An 11763-nucleotide genomic window follows, 5' to 3' on the forward strand; every position below is an offset into this window, starting at 1 on the left:
CAGTTTGCAAAATCCCATTTGCCACTTCCTGAGTACTTACTGGTGGACTTGGCTAATTTAATCTTCTTAACAACCATGAAGTAGGTTCTGAGTTCCCATTTTAAACAGGGTCTCATAGATCCCAGCCTCATACTATTCTTGACATTGTCCACAAACTGGAACTTTAAAGTCTCATACTTCTTAAAAGTAGGTATTTGCTCATCTTGTACAGTTATGGTCTCAGGGTAACCCAAATCACAGCAACAGATGAAATTCTAACCCAGGCTTGTCCATGTCCATGAGAGGCACTGTCTTTCAGGACAGGAGCCTCAAGGGGTAGATATCAATTGAGCCCCAGCTGGAAAGGAAGCTCAAGTTAGCACAATACAAATTTCCTCCTGCAGAGGGACTCCAGGAAAACTGTCTTGACCTCAAATCAAACTCGGTTGCTTGGTTTCACTTAGGGCCCACCCAGTCTTACAGAGGCTATACATTTAAGGGCTAAACACCAACCTAAGTGTCCAATGCACTTAGGATTCTTTCTTTCTTAATTATGAAAGTAATGATGCAGCTTTTGGTTTTTTGAAACAGTCTATGTAGCTTTGGTGGCCTGGAACTCACTATGTAGAAAGCCAAACTCAGATCCATCTGCTTCTGCCTCCAGAATGCATGTACCACCAACCCTGTGTGTGTGTGTGTGTGTGTGTGTGTGTGTGTGTGTGTGTGTGTGTTTAATAGAACCTTGCATATCAAAGCATTTTGTAAAACATGATTTTCCGGTCCTCCTACTCAGAAGTACTGCTAACATCCTGGCTCACAGCATTCCAGGTCTGGAACATGGGTTCCAATGCTGCGCATAGCTTTGTATAGTTCCCCTACACAACAGGAATCAAGACTGTAATAGTGTTCTATAGCCCTACTCATGCACAATTATGAAATCAACTTGATTATCTCCACAGTAATTCTGAAAGCCGCTTGAGGTAGCAAATGCTTTTGATCCCAGAAGGCAGAGGCAGGTGAATCTCTTGAGTCTGAGACAGGCAGAGTCTAGAGTGTTCCAGAACAGCCAGGGGATACACATGAGACCCTCTCTCAAAAAGCCAAATAATTATTCTGTAAGATACTAGCATCTCTGGTCCTGAACTAACAGTATTTAGCTTAAATCGAGCAACCTAATAATAAAAAAGCTGGGATTTGAAGGGGCGCATGTGCGCACTCTCCTTTGTAATAACCCTGTGGTATCTACTTCATGCATTGCTTTTGTTTAAGCATCTTATTACCCTCACTTCTTCAAGTAAATTGTAGGACCTGTACAAAGCAAGATTTTTGGTGTGATGACAGATTAGTTCACTTTTTCTGGAGCAGGCGGTATGTAAAAGATTAGGAATTGTGGACCTGTGTTTCCAACAGTCAGTCTACAATTTAGCACAGTTTTTCTGAGTTTGAAGTTTCCATTTCCAAGTGGTGCCCTGGTCTGCTGAGGACACCTGCTGGTGGAAGGTGATGCTGCAGCTGAAACTCAAGAATGAGTGATTCCCAAACCATGGGATTAAAAGTGGGTTCTGACTACAAAGCTGAGTTTTCCACTGTCTTTGGCCTTGCCAGTCTATCTTTCCCCCTTCTTGAACTTTACGACAGATGCTTAGGAGTTGACAGTTTAGCCAGTTACCTAACATAAATTGGACAAAGTGGCTGGATTGAAATCAATCAGTACCTGTGTAAATAAACTCAGACACAGCACTCATATTTCCCCCTTACCATGTCTTAAAAGGAGAAAATGTTTTGAGTTTTATACATTTATTGAAATTTTGAAGATGACCATAAACTTTAGCTGGTATACCAACTTTTTACCAAGATGGAGAGTCATTTTCTCTGTATGTGAAGTGGCACTTGAAAAGTGTGGGGAGACTCACACTCCCATGCCCGGGGTGTCACTTTCCTCTTCCTCTTTTATTTTCATCAGTCCCAGGCCAGGGTGAGATCCAAAAGTGCTGCAATAAATAAAAAACAATGACATGTTTTTATCTATGAGTGGCTGTACACTCCTAGGGCAGAGGAAGTTTTTAAGTAGACATGCGCCATACACCAAGTGGCAGGTTTATGGAAAGCTGCCTGCTGGAGGAGGCTCAGTGAAGATGCCCGGTTAATATCCTGGCTTTGCTGCTTAAGGGATAAATGACACATTTTAATTAAGCCTCGTTTTTTTTTTTTTTTCAAATATAAAATTCTAAGACATTTAAGCTACTATGTCACCAAGGTTTAAAGAAGCATAGTTAATAACCATATTCACTGGGCACTTCTTATAAATCAAGTATGGATAAAACACTTGTCTTCTTAATCCTTAAAAGCACCTCAATGATACAAGTATTCATTCCATTTTCCAAGCAAAGAAACAGGCTCAGATTATAACTTGTTTTAGTCATACAGTGGCAAGTAACAGCCAGGTTTCAGTAATGAAAATCTGTCCTTAGTCCTTAGAAACTGGTGTTAGTCTTTATTTTAAAGACTTTGTTAGTGCCATTTGAAAAACTTAATATTACTTTTTTAACGATGCGTGTCACTGGAATAGTGCTTACAACTGAGGAGAGAGCTAATACCTGCTAGTTCACTGCCACCTTATGAATATTCGTGAGACTAGGTTAAGAGAGCTAAAGGAGCTCTTTGATGGAGAGCAGGCAGAACATGAGCAAAACAAAACCCGACAACCTGCTGTTTAGTAAGTACTAGCCTTTTATGCATGTGGATCTGGTTAGGGTTCATACCGTGACTAGTTACACTTACTGGTTGTGTGACCCTGCTAAGTTACTTAGAACAGGCATTACTGTAACGTTTGTGCTTAATACAGATTTGAATAGTTTAATTGTGATGCAGAGTCAATGTAGCACAATACTTTTTAAGGGTTTGACAGATTTCCATGTGCCAACCAACTCTAGTTGCATCCCCAGGACTCTTGCTTACCTGTACCATCCTCAACCTCTCTGCCTTGCCATCCTGTATCCTGGCCAGGTCTGGTGAGTACCCTGGAAGCTCACTGCCTGTTATGTTCCTAAGCCTCAGGCCCACCTTTAGTGACATAGCCTATACTCTGGCTTAGCCTGGTGAGTACCCAAGACCCTGGCTCGTCCAACAGCCCTCCATCCCGTCTACATTTCTTACCACTGATCTGGAATCATCCCTGTTGATCCAATCCATAATCAACATCAATTATCTGAAGCACTGACTACCAGCTCTTCATACCTGATCTGAAATCAGGTTGTTGCACAACAAAACCAAAACAAAACTTCGAATCAACAGAGGCGGCCTAGAATCAGACATACAACCAACAAAAACGCCTCCATGACCAAGTCACATTGCAAAAACACAAATATGTCTCCCTCAAAACCCACCAGCCCTATAGAAATGTTCTTCAATAAAAACTACCTAGGTGAATCCCAGAATACAATTAAAACAACATTCATAAAAATCATTAAAGAGTTTACAAAAGGCAACAGTAGCAAGTCAGTTGAAGTTAAAGAGGATAGGAGTAAATTCAAGAAAACAAATATGTGGCTGAATGAAATGACAAGACAGTTAAAGATCTGATGACTAAATTCACTAAAGAGGTAGAAATAATGAAAACTGGAAAACTCAACAACCCAACTAGGGAACTTGGGAAAGCCTTTCCAGTAGAATGGATCAAGCAGAAAATATGAGGACTTGAAGATAAAATAGAGGAATTAAGGATGGAGAGATGGTTTGGTGGTTGTGACAATTTAATCCTCTTGCAGAGTCCCCATGTTCATTTTTCAGTTCCCAGTATCCTTATCAAGAAGCTTACAACTGCCTGTAACTCCAGATTCAAGGTATGTGCTGCCCTCTTCTGGCCTCTAATGCACTCACTCGTATGGCACACACCAACTCACATGTATACACATAAAAATAAAAAGAATTGGACCACACAAGCAAAGAATGCGAAAAATTAGCAAAAACACTATCTGAAAGGAATATAAAGAACCAATACAAAAAGACCAAATCTAGCCAGGTGGTTAGCACATGCCTTTAGCCAGGGTTATGTTGAGAGAACCTGTCTCAAAAAAACCCAACAGACCAAATCTACAAATTATAGGCACAGGTGAAGGACAGGAATCCCAAGTCAATGGCACAGACCAGAACTTCAACAGCATCATATAAGAAAACTCCCCCAAATTAAGGAGATTACTTAAACACGTAGCCCACAGTGGCATAAACTTATGTAGTCGAGGCTACCCTTGAACTCCTTATTCTCCTGTCCCCACCTCCCAAGTGCTGAGATTACAACACTAAATCCAGCCTTTACATTAAAACGACACAGTTTGAGGTGACAAGATGGCCCAATGGGTAAAGGCATTTGCCAATGAGCCTGTTGATCTGAGCACATGTATGCTCCTCCCCCCAAGATAAATGAATATTAAAAAAAAAAAAACTACTACTCCCTCACTCTTTCTGTCTCTCTCACACACACATGCACACACCATGCTGATTCACTCATCCCAGAACTGCACTCTGTTTTAAGATTTAACATTAACTTTTTTAAAAAAGGTATATTTTTATGTTTTGAAAAAAAAAAATCATTGATTTACTGCAAATCCCTCAAGAGAATTTTGTTTTCAGACATGTTTTCACAATGTACCCCAGGACTGGCTCTGAACTCATAGTCTTGCGTCAATCTTCCAAGTATTGGGATTACAGTATGCACCATCTTCCCAGCTTAGACCTATAATGGGTAAATAGCTTGGCCACTTCTTAAAAATATATAATACGAGCTAGAGACAGGCCCACACAGCCTGTTTCAGTAGGTTAGGCTTAAAATTAAAAAAAAAAAAAATTAAGATTGCTGTGCCTGGGAAGCAGAGATGGGAACGAAGGAAAAAACAGGGAAGTCAAGAACATAGCTCTGATATGTGAGGAGGGTAGGCCTAATCACAGATAAGCTTGGGCCCTGTGTTGGGACATCTTGTCCTTCTGTTGTCACATTAGATAACTACTTCTTAACTCAGGTTAGAGGACCTAAGCCTTTGAAAGGGTATGTGCTGTATTAAAAGGACCTATAAATTTAAGCATACAAATAAAATAGGAATGTAATGTCTAGTTTTTAGAACTGTAGTAAGAACTCATGTTAACTCTCATCGTGGACCTGAACATCATTCAATTAAAGGCCTTTCCTTGAGAACAGCCAAATTCCAGGAATCAGAATCTCTAGCAGCAGGCTACTATCTTTGGGTGGTTTGTCTTCAGAGTCTGGGACCAAAGTCATATGTTAACATTTAGTTTCAGCTTGGAATGATGAAAAGTTGTAAGGAAGGATGGTCATGATGGCGTATGACATCAGTGTACTTAATGCAAACTTAAAGGGTTAGAACGTAGATTACATATTATGTGTATTATATAAAAACAATAACAATGAAAGCTAGCAGGAAGACATAGTGGTTACAGTCTTGCCACAAAGGTCCCAACTCCAAGTTTCTTGTCAGAGGTAATCAGTATTTCTATTTTTATCTATAAGAACAAAAAAGTAACTTTGGAAGTCCTAATGTTTTTTTACTTAATTTTCGTAAGTTATTACTATATCAAATTCTGAGTTGCCTGAATTCCACATTCTAAAGCTAAAAAACAATGTAGTGACATTTTTTCCTACTCCTTTAACTTAGCTGATTCAATCCTACAGCTAGGGGCCTCAGCAGTACTACTTACTATATAATATTCTTTAGATAGCTCTTTCTTCTTGGAAAAATAGTCTCACTGTGTAGGCCTGGCTGACCTAGAATTAGATCAGGCTGGCCTCCACTATGCAGAAACTATGCTGCCTCTGTCTCCATGTGCTACCATACCCAGCTTCCATAGATATTGTTATGCTGTTTCTAGTTTTAATTCTTGTCATATCTTCTTTCATGCTTATGCTATTGCTTCAGGTGTCAACTTTAGTCATTTATCTACTTATGATAAGATGGTAAGACCATAAAGATGGAGATTTACTTATTAAGTCCTTTGAACTATATAAATTTTAAGATTAATAATAAGTATTTAAATAATTTAAAAAGTTTCCTTTTACTGAAATAGATTTTTAAATAATTAAAATCCTTAAGAACACTTATGTAAATAAAAATCCAATATATAAAATTTATTACAAGAGACTAGATAATTAAAAAAGAAAAACAGACACCTGTAATCCCAGCACTCTGGGAAGCAGAGACAGGAGGATTTCTGTGAGTTTGAGGCCAGCCTGGTCTACAGAGTGAGTCCAGGACAAGCAAGGCTACACAGAGAAACCCTGTCTTGAAAAAAAAATTTAAAAAAGAAAAAGAAAAACAAGCCCGCAGCTCCTCTCTCAAACTAAAATAAACACTGGTAGAAACATAGCTCCAATAGTAGAGTGCTTATCTTACATGCCCCAGGCTCTAGGTTTAATCCCTAGTCAGTCAGTCAGTATGTCTGTCTGTCTTTCTCTAAGGCATCCACAAATCAATCATCCTGTATTGCATCCTAGCTATTGGCCTACTGTTTAGTTAAAACCTACACAACTTCCTAAGATACAGAAGTTGCAGTTCTTCTGTGATTTTTGATTTGCTTATTTATTTAGTGTGTATCTGTAGTGTGTGTGTGTGCGTGTGCCATGAATGACATGTAGAAATCAGCAGACACCTTGTAGAAACTGGTTCTCTCTACTATGTGAGTCCCAGAGACTAAATTAAGGTCACCAAATTTGGTAGCAAGACCTTTACCTACTAAACCATCTTGCCAGATGGCGTCATCATTTTTTTTAAAACTAGCTATCATTGTTTCTGTTATTTTTCAAATTACTTTCTTATTTTAAGTCATGTATGTTTCTGTCTGTGTGTGGGTATGTGCACAGGCCCACAGAAGCCAGAGGGGTCTGATTACCCTGGAGCTGGTTGATAAGCTGCCTGATTTGGGTGTAGGAAGTCAAACTCAGGTCATCCAGAAGAACAGTACATGCTCTTAAGCAAGAGCTGTCCCCCCAGCCCCTTCCCCACTATTCTTTTTTAAAGGATATTTTATTATTTAAAGGTGAAGTCATAATCAGAAGGCACAAAGGCTACACTCAAACAGCAGGGATTTTGTTGTTTTTGTTTCTCAAACACTGTCTTTCTATGTAACCCTGGCTGTTCTGGAACTCTCTATGCAGACCAGCCTCCAGTACTCCTCATGCCTCTGCCTCCTGGAATTCTGAGATTAAAGGCATTGTTGCCATGCCTGGCTACAGCAGACATATTTTTCTCTGACCTAAAGGCAGATTTCTCTTTAAGCAAAACAAAATAAAAATTATAAATACACAAAAACTTAAGATCTGGAAAAACCGATTACATTTGGGTCAGCAACTGCTCTTACCAGACAGAGCTGGAGACACTCAAGTTCATTTCACTAATTTATTAGCTGCACAAACTCCACAATCACCTGATTTTTCTAAGAAAGTCAAAATCTTAATTTTCTCAAACTTAGGTCTCAAGAACAAGAGTTATTGACTGGACTGGCCCAAGCTGTTAAATATCTTCTTAAGAGGCCCAACATTGAAATTTTTGTTAAATGGCCCAGCATAGATAGTTGACATCTCTGTCTACTTGGTCTTCATCTGTAGGAAAAATAACAGAATGAAGAAGAATTGAAACCATAGGGAAATCATGGCTTACCTTTTCAAATGTCTAAAGTCCAGAGTTATTAAAGGGCTACAAAGATGGCTTAGTGCTTAAGAGCACTTGCCTATCTTACAGAAGAGCTGGGTTCAATTCTCAGCACCCACATAGTGGCTCACAACCACCAATAACTCCAGTTCCCAGGAACCTGATGCCTTCTTCTGACCTCCAAGGGCACTATGTATGTGGTACATACACATACTTGCAAAATATTCACACATAAAAAATAAAATGAATAAACATTTTAAAAGTTATTGTGGATTTAAGTAATTGACAAATGCACTAGACTCTGTATTCAAGCCAGGCATGGTAGAGCAAGCTTTAATCCCAGAACTCTGGGAGGCAGAGGCAGGGGGATCTCTATGAGTTTGAGGCCAGGCTGGTCTGCAAAGTGAGTCCAGGACAGCCAAGATCACAGAGAAACCCTATCTTGAAAAACAAAACAAAACAACAAAAACAAAACCCAAAACCAAAAAACAGAGTTTGTATTCAAGGATTTCCACTGCAACATTATTTATAATAGGCAAAAATTAAAAATACAAAAGCTATATCAGACCTTAAAAATAAGGAAACTGAACAAGGTAATAACATAGAAGATACCTTTTAAATTTTTTAAAAAGTTGCAACAAGGGGCCCGGGAAGGGGTTCAGTGGATGATCTGCTTGCTTGACAACTTGAGTTCAGGTCCCTGGTACCCGCGTCAACACCTGAGTGCAAGCGGTACATGCCTCTAATCCCAGCACTGGCAGGTAGAAACAGGATGACCAAATCTGTGAGCTCCAGATTCACTGAGACACCCTGTCGCAACAAATAAGCTAAAAGCAATAAAAGAAGATATTTAATGGTGGCCTCTGACCTTGTCTCTACCAGTGCATGCATCTGCCCATGCACTCACCCACCCACATACCTGTAGACATGTATACATACAGTAAACACATACAAAAAGTTGTAAAACAGTATACTCAGTCTGATTCTTATTTTTATAAAACATGTTTTTCAGATGTAAATGTATACTGGAATAAAACTGAGAAAGAGATGCAAATTTAATGAAATGTGCATTACTTAATGAAGGGAGGTTGTAAGTTATGCAACAGTTCAGCAGAATCTGTCTACTTTTGTCTTCATCTCCTCAGTGAAAAAGGGTGAAAAGGGCTCAAAAGAGAATTGAACAATGTTGAAGGGAAACAAAGGGACTTCCGCTCTGGCTTGCTCAGGCACCTGAAGAGAACAGACAGCCATAGGCTGAATGAGTTAGGAAAGCAGGGCTCACTCAACTCCCTCCACGTGCCACAATAATACGAACAATAATGCTTTTTACTCAGACCCCAAAGTAACACACAGCTGGCTGCCGGGTCTAGAGAAAAATGGCTACAGCACACAGTCCTCTAGAAAAGCCAATGAATTACTGCTTCGTGGCCTTTTGACGAAGACCCAGCATAGTATCTGTCCTTGCCATTTTACTATACTGTGGTCTCTGCCCAAGAACAACATGTGAAATGAGTTTCTGAAGCAAGGGATGGAAGGGGAGCTTGTTACATCAACCTGGCACTGTAGAACCTCAGGGACAAGGCACCCCTTCTAGGAATATAAGACTTGCTTGCAACAGGCCTGGAGGCCCAAGCTTATAATCTCAACCACATAGAGGCTGCAGATAGCAAGTTCAAGACCAGGCTATGACTGAGTTCACAGCTGGGCTGGGCAACTTAGTGAAACCCTGTATCAAAATAAAAAGGCTGTAGATACAGTTTAGTGAAACAGCTCTACCATACACAAAGATGGTCGATTCAACCTTCTAGTATCACATAAAAACCACACAGATAATATATAACACACATGACCCACACTTTAAATATTACTGAATGATTATTACACAACCTTCAAATTACTTGTAAAGGAGAAATTCCAACAGAAGCTTCCATCCTTACACATTGCTGCAAGTCAGAGAATAAAGAAAACAAACAAAAAGGAAGCTTAAGAGAGCCATTGGTGGGTGGGGGTAGAAGGAGGAAAATCAACAGGCCTGAAAGAATCAGATGAAGTACAAAGCACCCCTAGAAAGAAAAAGTTAAATGCAAATAATGTGACAACTTTGATATTTAATAACACAAAGCTACAAGCCTGGCAGCCAGAAAGCAGCATGAAATGTATAGAAAAAAAGGTATGTTTAGGAAAAAGGTATGTATAACAGCATGAAATGTGTAGAAAAACTTTGCCCTTTGTAGATGTGGCAAAGAGGAAAATAAGTTAAAGCTCTTGTAGAGAGAGAGAGAGAACATATGCCAACTTTTTCTAACAATCTTTTTTCTCTAACAACATAAAATTAATCTGAAACAAGTAACTCCCCACCCAAACCCCAAGTGGTAGGGTGTATGCCTCTAACCCCTGAACTTGCTAGCAAATGAGAAATGCCACTCTTCATTACTTTGTGTTCCCATCTCCCTCTCTGAATCAACAAGGGACATGGGAAACAATGGGAAAGTAACTTCCTACTCCAGAGTGTGCCCAATACACTGAAGAACCTGGGGACTGTCTGAGAACCTGGTTTCTTCTCATCTGGCTTGGAGAGTTGACAGAGCTAGAAGACTTATCTAGAAATCATTAAAAAAAAACTGATTACTACATCATAGTAGAGATGTAGTTCCTCAAGAAAATGCCAGGAGATATAAGAAATTATGGGCTGTAAAGACACAGCAACAAACTGCCAAGAGGATTTGAGACAGTTTAAAAATGTAGTTAGATTTCCAGAAAACGCAAATCTTGAAGTGTAGGAGGTCCCACATGAAGCAGTCCTTAAAACCAGAACTGATTTGGTTCACTCTTGCTTTCTCTCCCCCTCTTTCTTATGTATGCGTGTGTGCATATATGTTTGAACGGTATGGTGCATGTGTGCATGCTGGCATGGAGGCCTGAGGTTGGTATATGGGTATCTCTCCCAGTCACTTTGAGGTGGGGTACTTCACTGAACCTGGGACTCGGTTTCAGCTAGCCTGGCAAGCCAGCATTCTCCAGGCATCTTTATCTCTGCCCCTCTGTATCCCTCCCTATGCCCACCTGGCTTTTTGCGCGGTGTTCCTGTCATCTTTAATCTCAACTTGACATAGCCTATAGTCATCTGAGGAATTTCCTAGAGTAGATTGTCCTGTGGGCATGTCTGGGAAATTGTCTTTATAAAGCTCCTTTCATTCATGTAGAAGTGCCCAACACATTGTGGGTGATACCGTTCCTTGGGCTGTTAGTCCTAGGATGGAAAAGAAAGCTAAACATGAGCTGGAGAGCACCAGGAAGAAGCGTTCCTCTGGAGTTTCTACTTCAAGTTCCTGCCCTGACTTCCCTCAATGACAGGCTATAACTTCAAAAACTCAATTTGGGTCAGACTGTTTCATCATAGTAACAGAACAAAACTATAATACAAGGTTCTGGGAATCTGAATGCTGGCACCTTAATTTGTACGGCAATTGCTTTACCTGCTGAACCGTCTCCTCAGACCAGAACTGGTTATTTTTCTCAAATGTCTAGTGCTCTACTATTGAGCCACACTGCCAGCCTCTAGGCAAATACAGTTTTGAGAAATCTATTTGTACCAAATTATTTCATTAATATAACTTCAAAGTGGGAATGATCATTATTCCCATTTTACCACAAAGAAATGAATAAATAGGTTACAGAACCACAACATCCCACGGAGATCTATGCAGCTCTGTCGCCAAGGCCGAAATCGGGGCCTCCTTCCTCTTTCTGGGCTTCCTCTGCACCTCTAGCTCGGTCAGGCTGCAGGGGAAGGATGAGCTGGAGCCGAGGACACCCCCACCCCACCCCACCCCCCGAAACCAGGACACCGTGCCCGGGCTTCTCTCCCCCAAAGCTCTGGACAGGCGTGACGGTCTATTTTTCCCTCGAAGCAGCCCAAACCACTTGACCACGCTTTGCCTTCGCAGAAAATCGCTCTCCCCGACCCGAAGGCTTCGCGGGGTTCGGAGCGGGCTCCCCAAGGGACGCCAGGGGCGGAGCGAGGGGCTGCCCATCCTCAGGCCTCCGTCCACGCCCACCCCAGGTCCCGAACCGCCCCAGGCAACGCCGCGGCTGCTCGGAACGCGCCGGAGTTTGAACGGACCGGAAG

General features: G+C 40.8%; 1 long non-coding RNA gene across 2 annotated transcripts; it reads right to left on the reverse strand.

Moving 5' to 3' along the window:
• Window positions 1-1718: 1718 nt before the first annotated feature.
• Window positions 1719-11742, reverse strand: LOC132647165 (uncharacterized). 2 transcript variants are annotated; one of them, XR_009585461.1, is made up of 4 exons: window positions 11315-11742; window positions 8709-10884; window positions 8247-8461; window positions 1719-1970 (listed from the first exon to the last, which is right to left on the reverse strand). It is a non-coding gene; the product is annotated as an uncharacterized LOC132647165 (long non-coding RNA). The 2 variants fall into 2 exon arrangements; XR_009585460.1 differs by having other exon boundaries at window positions 1740-1970; window positions 10698-10884.
• Between the last annotated feature and the right edge of the window lie 21 nt (window positions 11743-11763).

The sequence above is a fragment of the Meriones unguiculatus genome, chromosome 14 (genome assembly GCF_030254825.1).
Source record: "Meriones unguiculatus strain TT.TT164.6M chromosome 14, Bangor_MerUng_6.1, whole genome shotgun sequence".
NCBI lineage: Eukaryota > Metazoa > Chordata > Mammalia > Rodentia > Muridae > Meriones > Meriones unguiculatus.